General features: G+C 38.4%; 1 protein-coding gene across 9 annotated transcripts in view; it reads left to right on the top strand.

Annotated features, from left to right (window-relative positions):
• The window catches only part of DAB1 (DAB adaptor protein 1), a 477,466-nt gene that overhangs the window by 312,362 nt on the left and 147,970 nt on the right, over nucleotides 1-17,134 (top strand). The window contains exon 2 of one of the 9 annotated variants that reach the window (XM_064455002.1): nucleotides 8,806-8,928. The exons of the other annotated variants lie outside the window; for them this stretch is intronic. The gene's annotated coding sequence lies outside the window, so the exon portion shown is untranslated. The remainder of the gene's footprint in view (nucleotides 1-8,805; nucleotides 8,929-17,134) is intronic. 9 annotated transcript variants of the gene reach the window in all.

Raw genomic sequence — 17,134 nt, forward strand, 5'->3', positions numbered from 1 at the left:
AGTGGAGGATGTAGAGTTGAAGTAGCTGCTACTAGGGCTTCAAAAGTAGAGGTACCAGAATGAGCACATTGTCCTGGCAGTCAGCCTGCTTCGTTCTTTAGGCAAGGCACAGTTTTTTAAATATAGGTTGGGAGACCCCCACATACCCCTGCGTATATGTATCAAAGTAATTTTAAACCATGAACCTTGTGATTCTTTTTTGAGATGTCCTTGCTCAAGCAAAACACAGGAAGATTGGCCTTTCCCTCTCATCCATAACAGGCCTGTTTTCTTTTAAGTATTTTAGATCTCAAATTTTGCAAGATGGTTGTGTTGAATTCAGCAACAGCCAAGCTACCCAGCTAAACATTGATTAGGTGGGATAACCTCTATTTTTACAATTGTGTTTACATTTTAAAGTGATAGCAAATACTAGTAAAGAGGACCAAGACTTTACATTTCAAATTAACTTTCCCAGTCAATATTTAGTCAAGGTCTTGATGGTTAAAGTTAACTGTCCAAGTCAATGTTTAGTCAAGGTAATGACTTGGTTTTTACAAATACTACCCAAGCATTCTTGCAAAATTAATCAGTTGCTGAATCACAATACGTTTGCTCAGCCAATTACTTAGGAACAGAAGTGCGTTACTTGGCCTTCTGTTATCTGTCCTATACTATTTGGTATTATTTCAGTGTGCTTGCCTTCAGCCCTTCTGTGGCTTTGTTCTTACAGTACTAGTTCCATCTTTACAGCATGTATCTGCCCAGTGGATTTGTGAGATAAAGTCATGTACTGTCCTGTTTTTATGGGTAGGAAGATGAGGTACAGAGATGCGAGGTGCTGGCTCCCAAAAGGAAGTGTAAAGCCTTGCAATGCGTAGTGAAGCAGCAGCAGCGTACGTACGAAGTTCCAAGAAAGCCTTCCAGGGAGCCTGTTCTGGGCACTTAGCCCCTCGTACAGTGTGCAGGAAGGGGTGGGCAATCCTGATAGAGCAATCGTTGGATAAAATATGAAAACGGTTTCAGTGTCTGGGATGAAAATGATGAAATTGAGCATGTTGATGTTGGTACTTACAGTGCAAGATTGAAGCATATTGTGACGTGATTGAAGCATATATTGTGATCTGGAAAAGGGTTGGAAATCATTATTGAAATTTTTCCTTTCTTGGGGTTGAACCATGATCTTAATTTTTCCAGGTTGTCACTTAAGTCCCTTAAACTGACACTGAAATCACAGTCTGGACTTCAGTTGTGCCAGTGGGTTTTTTCTTTCTTTTTTTTTTTTTTTTTTATTGTACCACTTGCAAATGCATTCCATGCAATTACATGGGTATTAAAGTAGATATTCATTAGGATTTCACTAATCTGAACCTCAAGTGCTGTTCTGCAAATTTGCCAGCCTTTGTAAGGGAGTGCTTGACTTCATCAGCTGCACTGTTTTATTACGAATATTTTGATACAGTAGAATGAAAAGCATAGATTCTAAACCAAGTAATTAATCAGATTTAAACATTTTCATTTTCACACTTTGACTTGTCACATAGAGAAGCTGCAACTCTGTATTTTGCCCTTAACACTAGTTTTTGCCCAGTCTGGCTACAGCAAGATTACATTTCATGGTGGTGGTTTAAGAATTTCATCCATGAATCAACCTGCCATTTCTGTTAAAGGCAGCAGAATTGTCACAACTTAGAAAAAGTGAGTAAACCCAGTACTGTGAGTTACAGGAAAGCCACCACATTACTGTGTGCAACCTCATCTGTGTATCTAATCTTACACAGCTGTCAAACACATTTTAAAGTGTTACAGGTATAAACAGTGTTCATTGGTTTTAACTGTGCAATATGAAACTTCCCATTCTTGTCTTTGGAAAGAGCTTTCAATTGTTTAAGCAGCAGACATTGTAAGAACTTGTGTAAGAATGGCTGTAGCGAAAAGTCCTCAACTGTCTCTATTTTCAGTGGTTCAGTCACGCAAGTCCTCTGTCAGAGTCTGCTAGCGTGAGCGTTGCTGGTTACAGTGGGGTCTGCACAACCTATTTTCAGTGGTGGATCTGTTTCAAGATGTGTGCCATTTTGAAGAACCGGATCAGAGAAACACCTGTCAGCTTTTGTCTCTTAATCAGTGTGTTGCTTTTTGAGGAGTTAGAGCAAAGCTCGTACCCGGGGATGACCGGTTGTGTGACTGTGCAGGTGCAGAGACTGGAGGCTGTCATGTCCCCAGCTGTGGGACATGCAGCTGCCCAAGACCTAGCTCTTTAGACTCAGCTGCATGTCCTAACCAGATCCATCCACAGTGGAGCGACAGGACTGCTGAAGAACTACTTACCACATCTTGCTCTGACTCAGTCAGAGTAGTTATGGCCCTTGGAGGGGGGAAGATTTACTTTACTTGCTTATAGAATCAGAAGGGACGATAACTGTGGGTAAGCTTTTAAAAATGCAGTATTCCTGAGCAGGAGAAGCCTGCCAAGGAGTAGGCTCAGGGCAGAGTTTCTAGCCTGTAATCCTTTGCACTTTCTACTGATAGTGCTTCTCCTGCCATTCTGTTACTGTTGGTAATGCAATTTATGTGAGGATGCATAAATTGTTACTTTTCTTAATGCTATGTGCAACATAAAAAAGGGGCAGTGTAATACTTAAGTACAGAAAAGCATTTGCTGGGTTTTTTTCTGTATTGAATTTTGTATATCTCTATGTATGGATACATGTGTGTATGTGTATTATAAATATATATATATAAGCGAAGATTTATTAGCTGCTCTTTTTATATGAAGATTTCCTAGGTCTCCAGATACTGTCAAGTGGTTACACTGAGCGATCTCTCTCCCCACCCCCAATAGTGATTACTCTTGTGGGTAGAACATCATCAGTTTCTTGAGAGTCTTTGCAATTCCCCAAGCCTGAAGGCAAATGAATAGAAATTTAGTGGACCACCTAGTTCTTGACACAGAATTCTCCAAAGAGGAGTCTGACCTAATTTATGTTGTATTGAATAAAATAATCCTATCATGCATGTGTGCTTGCCGTTTTGTTTTCTTTTAGCAGGCATATTGCTGTCTTGGAAAAACTTCAGATTTAGATGTTAGGCAATGTCCCTGTGGTTTTAGGAGGTGCGTTTCCTCAGTGAGTAGTTACCGGAAAATGACATTTAGAGGACATTTGTGAAAAGGCAGACAATCAAGATGTAACACTAAGGCTGCTAGAATTATTCATAACTGAATGTGAGTGTATCATTATTTAGTACTGAGGTTAATCAAGAGTCCTCAAATACAAAGTCCTCCTGTTATTACTAAAGATGGAGCTGGAATCTCCCCAAAATGCTTTCTGTAGCAAAAAGCAGTATAAATACCTTTGTCATCAGTGTGATACTGGTAGGTATGCTTTGCTGTCGGTGATTGCTGCTTTTTGTCTTTACTTACAGGATAAGTGTTACTGAATGTATTTGTTGGGGCCGGCATGATTTGAAGCTAACTGAGAGCTGATTAGCATCCAGGCACTGCAGTTGTGACCTCTTAACTCTTAAAGCAGTTCCTGGTGTGCAAACCCCTTTTCTGGTGTTATTCTCTAGGTAGTAGGACCCATCGGTCTGTGTTAGGTCCCAAGATGCACTCTGAAGCTTATCAATTGGTCTGTGTATGTTCATGTTTTGGAAAAGAACTTTTTAAACCTGCAAAGTTTTATTCTTGGAAAGCTTAGGAAAGTTGTGGGTCTGCAGAAATTCAAGATCATAGCACCAGATACTGGAAAACAGTTCTTTGCTTTCAGGGTGAGTAGGTATCCCAGCTGCAGGACTCTTGTTCATTGTCATTTGGGGAGGTTTTGCTTTATCTCTCTGACAAGAGTTGCTTTTTTGCTTAAAAGTGTATTTCTTCTCTTTTAACATGTAGTGTTTAAAACCTTTTGGCTTTCCAGTTAGAGGCTGGTTTTGCCTCTACTTTCTTTTTAGGACAGCTGAGCATAAACACCCCTTTAGCATGGGTGAGTGATTAGTGAGTTAATAGGTTTGACAGTCACTGAGTGACTCTTCTTGTTTTAGGCCTCTGCAAAATAAGAAAGGTCTTACTACTTCTCCAGCTGTGGAACAAATTGTATGTGGTCACACTTTTCTTGGACTATGTGTGGCCAACATGAGAGAGAACAGAATAATGCACTGTATAGTGTTCTTAGCCCGTGCAAATGATACTTGAAACCAAAAGATGTTCTTCGATGGATACTGTCCAAATTCCCACAGTGTTGCATTGCCGCAGTTTTTCTGGCTATCTTTAAGATTCATAGCATACTTGACTAGGAAGAAAATCCACAGTATGAAGATGATCAATTACAATTTACATTTACAGTTTACAATTACAATTTAAAATATTTTTTTTTCAAAATGGAAAAATATGCATACTGAACAATAATGGGTATTAAGAAGATCAGTTGGTATAGCTTTTAAATAGTATTAAATGATTTTAAGTGGATGCTTTCCAGTAGTTGCAGGAAGTTTCAAAGTTGCAGTGAATTCTGCAGTGTTACTATATTCAAGTCATGGGAAGATTTCTTTTTTGTGTCTGGTCATCCTGTTTCGTACCTGCACTCATACCAAGTGCTGTTGGCTAAAAGGTGACTCACAAAGGCACAGCATAAAGTAGCATCTTAAACGCATGGCTGTCTTAGTTGTGCCTATGAAAATAATGTTATCAATTGAAATGTTGAAATGAGATTATTGACATTTGTAGCTTCACATTTGGAATTTGGAAGTGCAAAGGCTTTGGGTATGCCCATTTGAAAATCAAGAACTTTAATTAGTGGGAATCCAATTAACGCAATACACGTTTTGTATTTTTCTTTTACATACCTGTCTTCTACCCTACTGACAGATTGGTTACTTCAAGAATAGCAGGCATCACATTGGTCATTTCTCAGCCTAAAGGATTATAAATCTTTTTTCTTTATGTTAAGTAATTGATGGAAAAGATGTGAGTGATCTCTGTATACCATACCAAAAAAAAGTTTCATTTGTGTTCCTAGTTACTTGAGATGTAGCTCTTAATAAACTATGCTGAAACGACAAAGAAAAAGAGTACTTCAACTTGCTTAACCTTCATTGGATTTATTTAGGTGCCTCAAGTAGTTCTTGAGATCAAGTCAGAATGGAGAGATCCAGGCTGGCAAGATTCAGTGCTCAGGAAGAAGCAGATAGTGTATTTGTAATTTGTCAGCATTTCCAGGTCCTGTCAGTCTCTGCCTGCTTTTTGCCAGATTGACGTGTAGTAGGTCACTTGAATTCTCCCCTTATTGAGTTCATACCTTTCCTTAAATTCTCTCTCACAATAATCTGTCAGTATTGACGGGAGGAAAGAAAAACTTCTCTGTATTTAGGATGGTGGGTATTTTTAACAAGTAGCTAGTGTGAAGAATTTGTCTTATCCTTTTTGATTCCCTTGTATAGCCTTTACCAATCAAATAATTTTTAACATATCGTATTTTGCACGTGGCTATGGTGGTATAGGAGACTGCTTCTTTGATCTTTGATATCTCTTGAAGTTAACGGTGATGGGCTGCTACCTTGGACTTCAGTGCATTGCTGAAATAGAGGACTCAGGGCTGGAATTTCCAACTAGCTACATGATTAAGCCAATCATAAAGGTAATTAGGAAAAGAAACCAAATACTTTTAAACTTTAATGCAGTCCAGCTGATATTCATGAAATCGTACTGCTATTTAGTTCATCAACAGTAAATGCATTGAATATTTTATTACTCTTTCAATTTTCCCTTTCATTCCTTTCTGTAACAACATACACAGTTAGGTTAGTTTTATTGTTACTGCCTTTTATGTCAATTTTCTTCAAGCTCTGAGGCATATTAGCAAATTCAAACCTTTTAATGGCAAGATGAGATGACCTGTTAGGTGTTCATGTCTTAACTGTAACAGCTGTAACACTAATATCAAGGGTCTTTCCAGTAGGTGGGGTTTTCCCCCCCTGTTTTTAACACACTGAAGGCTTTCCCGTGCTAGGATTTTCATCCCTAAATGTGCATACATTTTGAAGTTTGGTCAGTGTGCCTCGGTAACACTGGCAGTACCATTTGAAAATGTTAAAGCCCCTGTTCATTGTTTTAAAACACCTGCTAGTTGATTGCAATAAAGACTCCCCTTTTTAATTACAGTATAATTAATACAAACCAAATCAACAGGAAGTGCTACTTCACACAGTGTGTTGGCAGTTTGCTCAAGTTTAAAACCAGTAAAAAATGTCAGTGAGTTTAATAAAGGTTATTTTATGGTTTTGGGGGTTTTTTTTTGGTGGCTGCTGAAGGAATCAAATTTCAGATTATGGCTTCAGGACAGTGTTCCACCCACCATCCCTGTATGACATACTTCATATATTCAGCCCCATTTTTCTTCCTTCTGAAAACAAGAGAAATAAAATGTTTGAGAAGTCCTAAAGAGGATAACAAATTGAATTGACCACTTACTGTTCCTGGCACTCAAATTTTATGATCCTTACCTCCCTAGAGATAGAGCAAGCTATTCAAAAGCACTGTGTGAGAGTTACAGCTGATGAAATTTGCTAAAGTTCTTTCAAATCAGAACTACTACACTGATTTACATCAAATGAGGGCCTGCCTGCTGTTGCTATGTTACATTTGTAGCAAATGCTAATTGATTTTGTTGCATACAGATCCTCAGAGAAAAGTGAGAATTGTTATTGAGTGAATCCCACTGTGCCAAGCTTCAGTTTCTGGATTTCAGTGCAGGATGATACTGGAGAGCACATGAAATCCTCTTTATGCTGTGAAAAAACACTAGAAAAATAACTTTGCCACAGCCACAAAACTGGTCTGAGACTTCAGCACTCCCAATTTTGGGCTTGACAAAGAAGAGCAAGTGATTTTCATGAAGGAGCGCTCTGTTTGCAACTCCAGTTTTTTGTGGCAGGACTGTTGATCCAATATGCTACTTACATGTGGCTGTCCCTTTTGAATGTAGCATTTCGCATGTTTCACTCTTGTGTAATTTGTTCTGTTGGGCTCTTGGTTTAAGGTTAAGAGATGGCAGAGAGAGGACTGTCCATGGGATGGTTCTGTCACTTACTGTTCTTTGTAGAAGCCGCCTAGTTCATTAGTTTACACAAGATACCCAGTCCTGACAGCAAAAATTTAGGTGAGAAGAATCCTATTCTCAGACACTGAACTCTAGTTGTCTTGTTTTTTCCAGACAGCAGAAATCCGGGGAAGTGGTTCATATGCATCAATCTTCAAAATATTGCTCAAGCCTGTGTAGAGAACTCACTCTGTTCTTTATTGGAAAGATCATTTTTAGTTCAGAGAACAGATTGCAAATGACCTGTAAACATCATGGGTGGTTGATTCCGCTAATCAGTATTTTCAAATGGAACTTTTTGGTAGAGATAGGAAGACATACAGTATAGAGAAGGAAAATAGTACAGGTAGATATTATTTGTTTTCTGGATCCAGTAACAAGAATAAATTGTCTTGATGAATACAGTGTTGACTTTCTTCTTTGTGGCTGAAAGTGTGCACATAATTTGCACATACACAATGAGTAAAGCACCTATAATATCAATTGTAATGTCTGTAACGGAGTACCTCTGAAATTTTTTTTTCTTATTTTGGTGGAGTCTTTGGCTGCTTCACAGTGATTACTTCTTATAATAAATAAATAAATACTCTTATGTTGAATGATAACAAATGTATTTCATTTTCATATGTGGACATACATTTTCGTGAGGGAGACTAGCATGAGATTTTTCCCAAGCCTGTCTATCGTTTGATTTGTTAGGAGAAACAGGCCTCAAGAAACCTCAAGGAATTGAGCTGGTTTCCAAGAAATTAGAGTATGTATGATTTTTTTCTGCAAAAAAATGTTCAGGAGATCAGTGTAGGGTTACTGTTGTGTATTCAAACACTACTGGAAAAAAATAAACAAACTGGAACCAGGATTGCTGAGGATTCCTTCCTGTTTCAGACATGAGTGTTGCAGGTGTTAAATAAAAAGAGCAACTTAATCTTAAGTTGTAATTAACAAGAATGGAAGTAGTTTGTAATCATTCTCTAGTTTTCGCTTTAATAAAATGTGAAGAAGTTCAGCCTAGAGTTACAGAAGATTGTTACACAGGTTTTGGTGACTGTTGATGTACTTCTGTTGGACTGCATCCTTAACATCTTAGTATCACTGCATGAGATAAGATGCAGACGTGACAACATAGTGTATATGAATCTTGTGAAGTCCTTATGAGAGTCCTAATTGTTTCAGCAATTACTTCCTGTAACAAGTTCGCTACAGTGGATGCATCAGGGAGAGTGCAGTGCTCAATAGAATGAATTGTGTATTCAGATATACTTTAGCTTGTACTTCAGTTGCAAAAACTGGAGAAAAATTTGTCTGCCTGTCTTGAAAGTATGGGGGATGATGTCTCGAGGAACAGTTCCAATGCCTGACAATTAATAATAGCACTTCCAAGACAAGCTTTTAGCAGAAGACAAGCATGTAGGTTACAGAGCAGTACAGAGAACAATGTATTTTTTGTGCTGTTTCTGATATGTTGAGGTCAAATAATTAATGGGAGGACAATTGATAAGGATGATGCAAATAGAAAAGTTCTTCTAAATATGAATGTCTTGCCTATATTTTTTATTGTTGTAATAAAAGCTTAAGATGTTGACATAGGAGACTGAAATGCTTTGCAACTTGTAGTAGAGTTCACAGAGTGTTTGGGTTTTTTTAACAAATTTTCTTTAAATGAAAAATGCTGGTGTAATGTTTTCGTAAGATGCTACTAATAACTTGTAATGATTCTTCATGCATCTTTGCACAGTTATGTGAGAGGGATGATGATCTTAATCATGGTGCAGCAACTCAGTATGTCTGCAGTGCTATGAAAAGAGCTTGGAGATACAGGAGTTACGGCCACTCATTCTGAGGAGCAAATACTGTGTAGGTGAGTACTACAGCAGGGAGAAGGTCTAACTTACCTCTGGAATATTGAACTAGGCACAGGAGAACTGAATGCTTGTGAGCGTAGGAGTCTGTGGTTTGCAGCTGTTTTTCCTGAATGAAGGACGTTCTTTCTTTCTGCTTCTTTAAAGATTATTTTAAAGCTTATGAAAAATATCTTTATATATTATATATGCATTATATAAGAGATATACAAGGTTTTCTGTAAAAGTAGGAATCTCTAACGACGACTGACTTAGGATTTCATAACAATAAACAACACAGGAAGAGAAATTCTTTAGTTTTGGCACCCAGAAAACAGTCTTACTAAACCCTTTCACCCCCAATCTCACATGCCAAAGGTTACCTTTTTACAGTTAAAGAAGCCTATTACATTTTGTTGTTGCAGCCTTAGAAGTTATGCTATAGTGTACCCAATATTATTTCAAAAATATGTGGGAAACAGATTAGGAAAGAGTTACAGTACAGAAGAGAAACAGTTGCTATTATAGGTGTAATGTGAGAGCCAGGGCATCCCTTTCTTCACTGAATAATCATATATTTAACTAGGAACTTGTGAAACAGTGTAATGGTGTGTTAATCAACTGGAGTGGGATACCTTTTAATTTTTGGTGTTTTCAAAGGTGTTATGTCTGGCCTAAGTCTTGGGGACCGTGTGTGTGTGTAGATGAATGTGTTATGTATTCTTTTGTTGAACAGTCCCGTCTTTCTGTAGTACAAAGGCTTACGTATTTCTGGAATTCAAAAACCTGGCATAATAATTCTGAATCCCCTCCTGCGAAAATTCTGATTGATCACTGATGTTTTTAACACACGAATTCTGTACTAATTCTATAGAAGAATTCTTAGCATATGACAGAAATGTCTTGCTTATTTTGAAGAAGTGGAGTTCACGTACCTTCAGAACAATTTGTAAAACAGTTCCTTGTAAATCTTTGCAACTATTGTAAGTCAGACAATGCATTGTAATGGAGACTTTAGCCTTCTTCATAGTCTGTGAAAGTTCTTCCATGTGTTTCTTCTTTTTGTTTTGTTCTTGCATGATTTTCTGGCACTTGTTGATGTTTGAAAGATTGTTGTCATGTTTCAGTACAAAGGTTTGGGTAGAAAACAGCTTTTCTGCTGTTACCTAATGTTAGCAGTTAACTTTTCTGGTGTTAGTCAGAGATGTTTTTCCTGCCTTTAGGTAATCTTCATATATTGTTGTTGATTCGGTTGTGTGTAGGAATGTGTTATGCTTAATGTAAAAAATGTTACTTGCTCTTGGTTTTGTGCTGTGGTAAAACAGATGTTCTCATGCTCTTGCTTAATGCTTTACGCTGTTCTGTAGCTGTATATATTACAGATGGGGATTCCTTACTCAGGGGATTCAGTTTTCCCTTGTACCCAAGTGAACACTAAAAAAAGCTCTTCCTCTGCACAGAAACACGTAGGCCTGTAAGCTCTACATTTGCTACTGACTTCAGCGCTTTCATATGTAGCGGATGTAGGTAGAAAATACAACACTGCTTTCTGAGATGGCCATCATAGCTTCCTAATTAGACATTTAGATTTTTTTTTTCTCTGGAGACAGAGCTTAAATGTTATGCATTAGCAATAATGCTTAAATTGATGAAGTGTAAAACTAGTGAAATGAGTTACAGGGAAAGGAAGTGAAAATATTATGAACGATATGCCCTAATTTATGTCGTCTTAGAAAAATAGTTTAATGAAATGAAGTATTTGAAATAATTCCGCTACAATACTCAACAAGAGGTACAGGAGTAATGGTAGGATGATGTTGCTTTTAACATATTAAGCAAAAGACAACTCCTGTTTTGTTTTGGGGAGGAAGCGTGACATCAAATCACATTGCATTGAGATCCATGTGCATCATCAAGACCAGATTCTTTTGTCCTTCCTATGGACAGGCTTATACCGCTGGGTTTAATTGAGTAGCTGTGACAGTAACTTCTACTATGTTCTTTGTGACCCTAACTAGAGGCAAATGAGATGCACGTTCTTCATGTTAGTTCTTAATCCCAATTTCCTGGGTACAATGAGTTAGCTCTCCTTTCCTTGTCTGGACACAGCACTTCTCTTATAGATGACTGTCTCCTTCCACTCTAACCTCCACCTCCCTTGAAGCCATTTTTGCCTCTTGACTCCCAGACTAAACCTCCCCATTCCTCCATTATTAAATAGCAGTCACAGATTCTTTTCTTCTGGTACTTGTGATACAAGACTTCATGTCAAAGTCTATTCCTCTTTTATCTGGTCTGATTCTTGTATGTTCCACATTCAAACCCAGCAGCTTGCTGGGTGCCTTAATGGAAAGATGAACCTCTTGCTGTCAGTTTCACTGTTTTGTGTCATTTCATTTCTGAGCAGTAATGACAGGGATAGCCCATTTTCCAGGACAATGCTTATAGGAATGTACATGCACATATTAGTTCCTTCTGGAGGCTGCAGGAGGGGTGATAAGCCTAGAAGGATTTTAGTATAAAGGGGGAGTCACTGGACAAGTGTAAAATGGGGGAGAGCGTTTGTTGTTTTTTGGGGTTTTGTTTGTTTGTTCATGGGGTTTTTTAGGATTAGCAAGAGAAAGAGATCCATGATATGAAGACCAAATCTTACTCCCAGTTTCAAAACCCAGAAAGCTTTTCAAATGGAAGTTCATAATTATTTAACATTGTCAAAACACAATGTTTTCCTACAGTCTAAATCTTGGAAGTGATTCAACTGATTCCCTTTCCCTCATATCTTGAAAATCACTGTGAAGCTGACACACTCGATGTGTAAAATTATAGCCTGAAGAGTTAAAAATCTGGCAAAGTTGCAAGCAATTGAAAGGAGACTCTTGCAGTGGGAAGTGCTGGGCAACTGTAATAATTGGTGTTGCTTCCTGCCCTACCTTTGAGTAAATTTAAATTACAGACTCACAGAATCCCAGGTTGGAAGGGACCTTACTAGGAAGAGCACAGTCTAGACAAGATGGCCCAGCACCCTGTCCACCTGAGTCTTAAAAGTGTCCAGTGTGGCTGAGTTGTCCACTTTCATGGGGAGATTATTCCAATGGGTGACTGTCCTCACTGTGAAAAATTTTCCTCTTGTGTGCAATCGGAATCTCCCCAAGAACAACTTGTGTCCGTTCCTCCTTGTCCTCTCCATGTGACAACTTGTAAAAAGGGAGTCTCCATCTTCTTTGTAGCTACTGCTTAAGTACTGGTACACGGTGATGAGATCCCCTCTGAGCCTTCCTTTTTTCAGGGCTGAACAAACCCGGCTCTCCCAGCCTATCCTCGTATGGCAGGCGTCCCAGTCCTTTGATCATCTTGGCCCTTCTCTGGACCCCTTCCAGCCTGTCCACATCCTTTTTGTATAGAGGGGACCAGAACTGTACACAGCACTCCAGGTGTGGCCTGACAAGCGCTGAGTAGTACATAGGTAACTTCTTTAAAGGGAATTATTTAGCAATGTTACTTTTCATAGCAGCATCTTAAATAAATTGCTCAAACTTTTCAGTGAGATATCTGACCTTGAGATAAAGATTGAAGAGGTAATTGAAAAAATGTCTTGTGTACAGAGTATGTAGTACACCGTGTCTGGTCATTTCGGTCAGACAACTGAAGGAAAACACCTTCTATCAGCACATGTGATGGTGACTATTTTGAGAGCATGTGTTAGAGCTGATGACTGCTGTGAGGTAGAGTGCAAAGGTCATCGATACAAAGAGTCTTCTTGACTCCTGTTGACCGAGGAGAGCAGAATTTAAATTATCCTGGTGTTTGGGCCTTGGTGAGAAGAGGATTTGAAGTGTGAGGAGCTTGGAAAATTAATCCAGCTTGATGAACTCTTACACTTGGGAAGTGATTGAGAGCTTCTGAAGAAGGAGGAATGCTCTATGTGTAGTCACAGCACTTGGGCAAATTCAGATGCCATGCCTTTTGTATTTGTTTTGCAGTTCTAATGCTATGAAATTACCCTGCGGTGATTCATATGTGACTTACTAAAGTTTTCATAGCAATTTAGAAAGAATATAGTAATATGTATCTTCTGCCATGATACCGGTATTGACTGTTGACTTCAGTTTTCAGGAGCATATAAAAGTACCTCCGCCTCTGTCTTCTGTATTCAGGAAGGTAATGGTGTTTTTAATGGCTATACATGTAAGAAGCATTTTGCTTAGGTAAATGAGTTTGGGATGTGGTGTTGGAATTTAGGGGGAGGAAGATATATCAATAAAAGTAAAATTTTTCTTCTTGGGCCCTCACTGGAGAATTCAAGACATGAAAATACTAAGTCAGTGAGTGGAAATGTCATCCTTCTAAAACACATGAAATGCAAGGACTATGATAGAAGTGTTGTGCACTTTAAGGTATCTGAGTTACAAAGAAAGCTTGTAGTTCATGGAATTATATCTATGAGCCTTTTAATATACTCACGTTGCTCTTTATCTCCTACAGAGCATTGCAGAATTTGTTTCCCTGGAGGTGTCTGAAGTAAGGCTAGAAATATCCTACCTGATCTTTAATAATCCCTCACACACATGGTAATACTCCAGAATTGTACTATCATTGTATAATTTACACTTAAATCCTTTCGTATCTGTGCTCCCACCCTCAAAATATCCTTTAGTGTTACATGGAGCCAGCGACTGCATATTTGAAATACCTTGGCCTTTTTGCCAGTTTAGACTCACCTGCTTAGACTGATTTATTGTGGGGTGGGGTTTTTTGGGGTTTTTTTTGTTTTTCAGAGAGTAAGACTGAAGACTACATTACTCCCATTATAGTTAATAGATTCAGGAAGTAATTTGCAGAACGGGAAACAGTGGATCTCATATAATAAAAGCACTGCCTAGGTAATTCATAAGGAAGATAAACTTGTATTGTTAAGCTTGCACATTTCACTCTTATTTGTAGGCCACATATTGCTCTCCTGTGCTTTCCACCATTAAGCAGTAATGTTACTGCATTAGTAAAAAAGCAGTGCTACTTTGCCTGGCTTTCAAAAACACACACAAAATCAAATAATGTATTTTACTGAGTTATGAAGAACTGTGTTATTTGTTTACAACCGCTCACTTAGTTATTGCTCTCGGTGCTCCATGTTACAATTTAATTACTGCTCTGCATCTCTTGAGTTCATGCAAGCTGGTGTGAGGCAGTGAAGGGACAAAGCAAAATGACTGGCAGTTAAGTGTTTCAATCAGTCAAGATACTGATTTATTTCTTTGAGGAGGAGTGTAAAGGAAATGGGAATGGCTGTTTTTTGTAGCTGATGCACTGAATAGTCATCATTTAGACTATGGAGGTCATACATATGAGCTGAAATAGTTCTTGAGAAAGGAGAAAAACCCACTAGAGTGTGCCTTGTCATCCACACTGCATGCAGACTTTGTGAAGCTTGCGATGTTCAGCATGTCCTGTAAAGGCAGCACAAAAGATGAGTCTGGAATCCTTTCACTTACAGGGGTTTCATCGCAAAAGAAGTTATATGAAGAATTAAAACATGGGGTGCTAGAATGTCTTTGTTGTCTGTCTAGTATATACAGCTGCACAGTTTTTAATTCTGTTCAGGGTGATTTATGTGTTGATACTGTAGAATGTTTAAACTGGAGTGCCACTTGGCTGACAAACAAATCCTGTGTCTTTGCAATGGGGCGAGCGGTATGAGTATCTGTGAAAATGGATCCTTTTTGGAGTACAAATTATAACTCAACTAGAGCAAAACTAGGAGTAAAAACATTGGTGGAATTTTATATCTCTGCTTTAAAAATATTCATAAGTATGCCTGAGATAGGAACAGATACATTAAAGTTTTCATTGCCTACTTTGATGCAATAGAAAGCACCAAATTTTACATTTCTCTTCCCACCTGGCTGAAATTTTTCCGTTTAGTAACAATTTTTTTTCTTACCTTGAAGTGCTGTTTTTAACCTGAAAAAAAAAATCCTTTTTAGATAGTCAAAACAACAAATATTCTATAGCAAATCTGACAGCATTAGATGGTATTTGTAAGATAGAGAAAATTCAGCCAAATGAATGGTGTTTCATCGTTTCTGTTGCCCAGTTCTCTATTCCATCTGAACTCATACAGACATAAAATCCAGAGGAAGCAAGCAGATAGTTTTAAATGAAATTAGGTCTTTCGAAGACTTTAAATCTCCAGAGCCCACTGAAAATCTGTGCTCAACAATCACTGCTTTTACAGCAAGAAAGATACCTTACCTATCAAGAGATTGCTTTTGTGGGATATTCCCTAGGAAGCTCACTATAGCCTAGCCTACATTTCATGTTCTTTTTCTAACCTAAATCCTGAGGTTTTCAAACAGTTTCATAAAATGTATGAAGTAAAATTTGATGGAAATGTGGCTATGTACATAAAAATAGAACTACTTTAAGAGAAGCTTTCACTGCTGACAACAGAGAAACTTTTCACTGTCATGGAAAACTGCATGGCTGAACTGCAGCTGCTCTTGGTCGGAGGAGAAATTTCCAGCCTTGCTGCTAGATGCAGTCTGGGGAAGTGAAGGTATCTGTGGTATGAAATGATAAAAACAGCCCTTACTACCGGAGTGGCTGGATGGCAAAGGGGAAACCCCACTTTTTGATGATGCTGATTTCTGGATTTTTTTATATGTTACATGTCCTGCATCCAAATGAATTGGTATTTATTTCGATGACACCCATCAAGACATGGATTTTTGAGACCTATTTTGTCTCTTTCTCAGGGAATGTGCAGGATATGGTGATGGATGTATGATCATGACCCTTTTGGAAGATGAAGGAGAAGAGAAAGTGTTCTGTGGGCAGGAAACAGAGCTAGTTCAGCATTTCTTTTCCCTTCTGCTTTTTTTCTGAGCTAACAGTCCATTCAGTCTGAATACAGATCTATTCTTAATGTGTTGAACTGCATTATTTAGCCCAGCACTGCAAGCCAAATTGTTATCCCTGGAGATAAAATTGCTAACTTGATTTAACAGAGCTTTGTTAATCTAGAATTGCATTTATATCTTCTCTTGGATCTGTCCACTGTACGTTCTTTGTGTTTATTAAGTATAATTTTGACAAAAAGACACAAGTATACATTAATAGCAGCTATTTAGCTAGCTCCACAATGCCTGGGAGAAGGCTGTCGGGGAGACTCTTGTCTTGTAAGAAGCAGTTAGAACTTGCTATTAAGTCCTGTAGTGCCTGTGTTCGTACCACATCGATCGTTTAGAAGTGAGACACTGAAGAAGCAGATCTCTATTATGCTCCTTGGCTCTGAGTAATTACTGAGAAGTAAGGAGAAGAATACCTGAGTGTTTTATTCATAACCTGCTTAGTGGCTGCATTCCTTATTCCTTCATGTTTTGAATACCATTTGCTAGAATGACCAGTTGAATACACAAGCGACTGGTGGCTAAAAAGATCTGCAGTGGTTAAAAATACTGTGAGGCGTGCTTACCGAGAGAGAGATCAGAATAGTCCCCTGGAAGATTATGGATAAAGATTATATAAAAGAGAGAATTTGCAAGTCTGGAATGTGTTTTTCGTACAATATCTACTTCTATTTTCTGTGAAATTACTTTAAATTTTTAGATTATTTCACATTTTGTTACAATCTCTCAGAGAGCAGATTTGAGATTTACAGTCTGAAAACAGGTTGCAGTGGCTCTCGATGATGTCTGGAGTATTTGCAAGGTTTTAGCAGCTGGTATGATGCAGATGAGTGATAAAACAAATAATAGCATTTATTATCAATGTTGCCATCCCATTTCCAGAACTGTGGAGGTGGATTGGGGCCCTCCTTCCCCTCAGGTTCTCTCAGTGGTGCTAGGCACTGCATAAAGCAGAAAACCCCCAAAACCTCTCTCTCTGAATGCCTGATAGTAGATACAATAGTTTTCTGATGAGGAAATACCAGAATGATGGGACTTCAGTTATTGACTAGTCAGTGGTGTCAGTGCTCAGATACCAACATCTTCTATCCCTTTCTTTCTCTTCCATTAAACCACACAATAAAAGGTGTTTTCAATGTGAAATTTTAACAACTAAGAATTGGCTTTGGAGAACTGTGTGGCCCTGTTTTAGGAGGGCAGCCTGGACTGCACCCCGCTCCTTCCCATGAAGACGCTTTTTTGGCAGAAAAGTGTAATGTTGTAGATAGGAAGGGTCAGAAATGGGATGAGTACAAGTTATTTGTGATTTAAGAATATTACG

The sequence above is a fragment of the Phalacrocorax carbo genome, chromosome 6, assembly GCF_963921805.1.
Source record: "Phalacrocorax carbo chromosome 6, bPhaCar2.1, whole genome shotgun sequence".
Taxonomy (NCBI): Eukaryota; Metazoa; Chordata; class Aves; order Suliformes; family Phalacrocoracidae; genus Phalacrocorax; species Phalacrocorax carbo.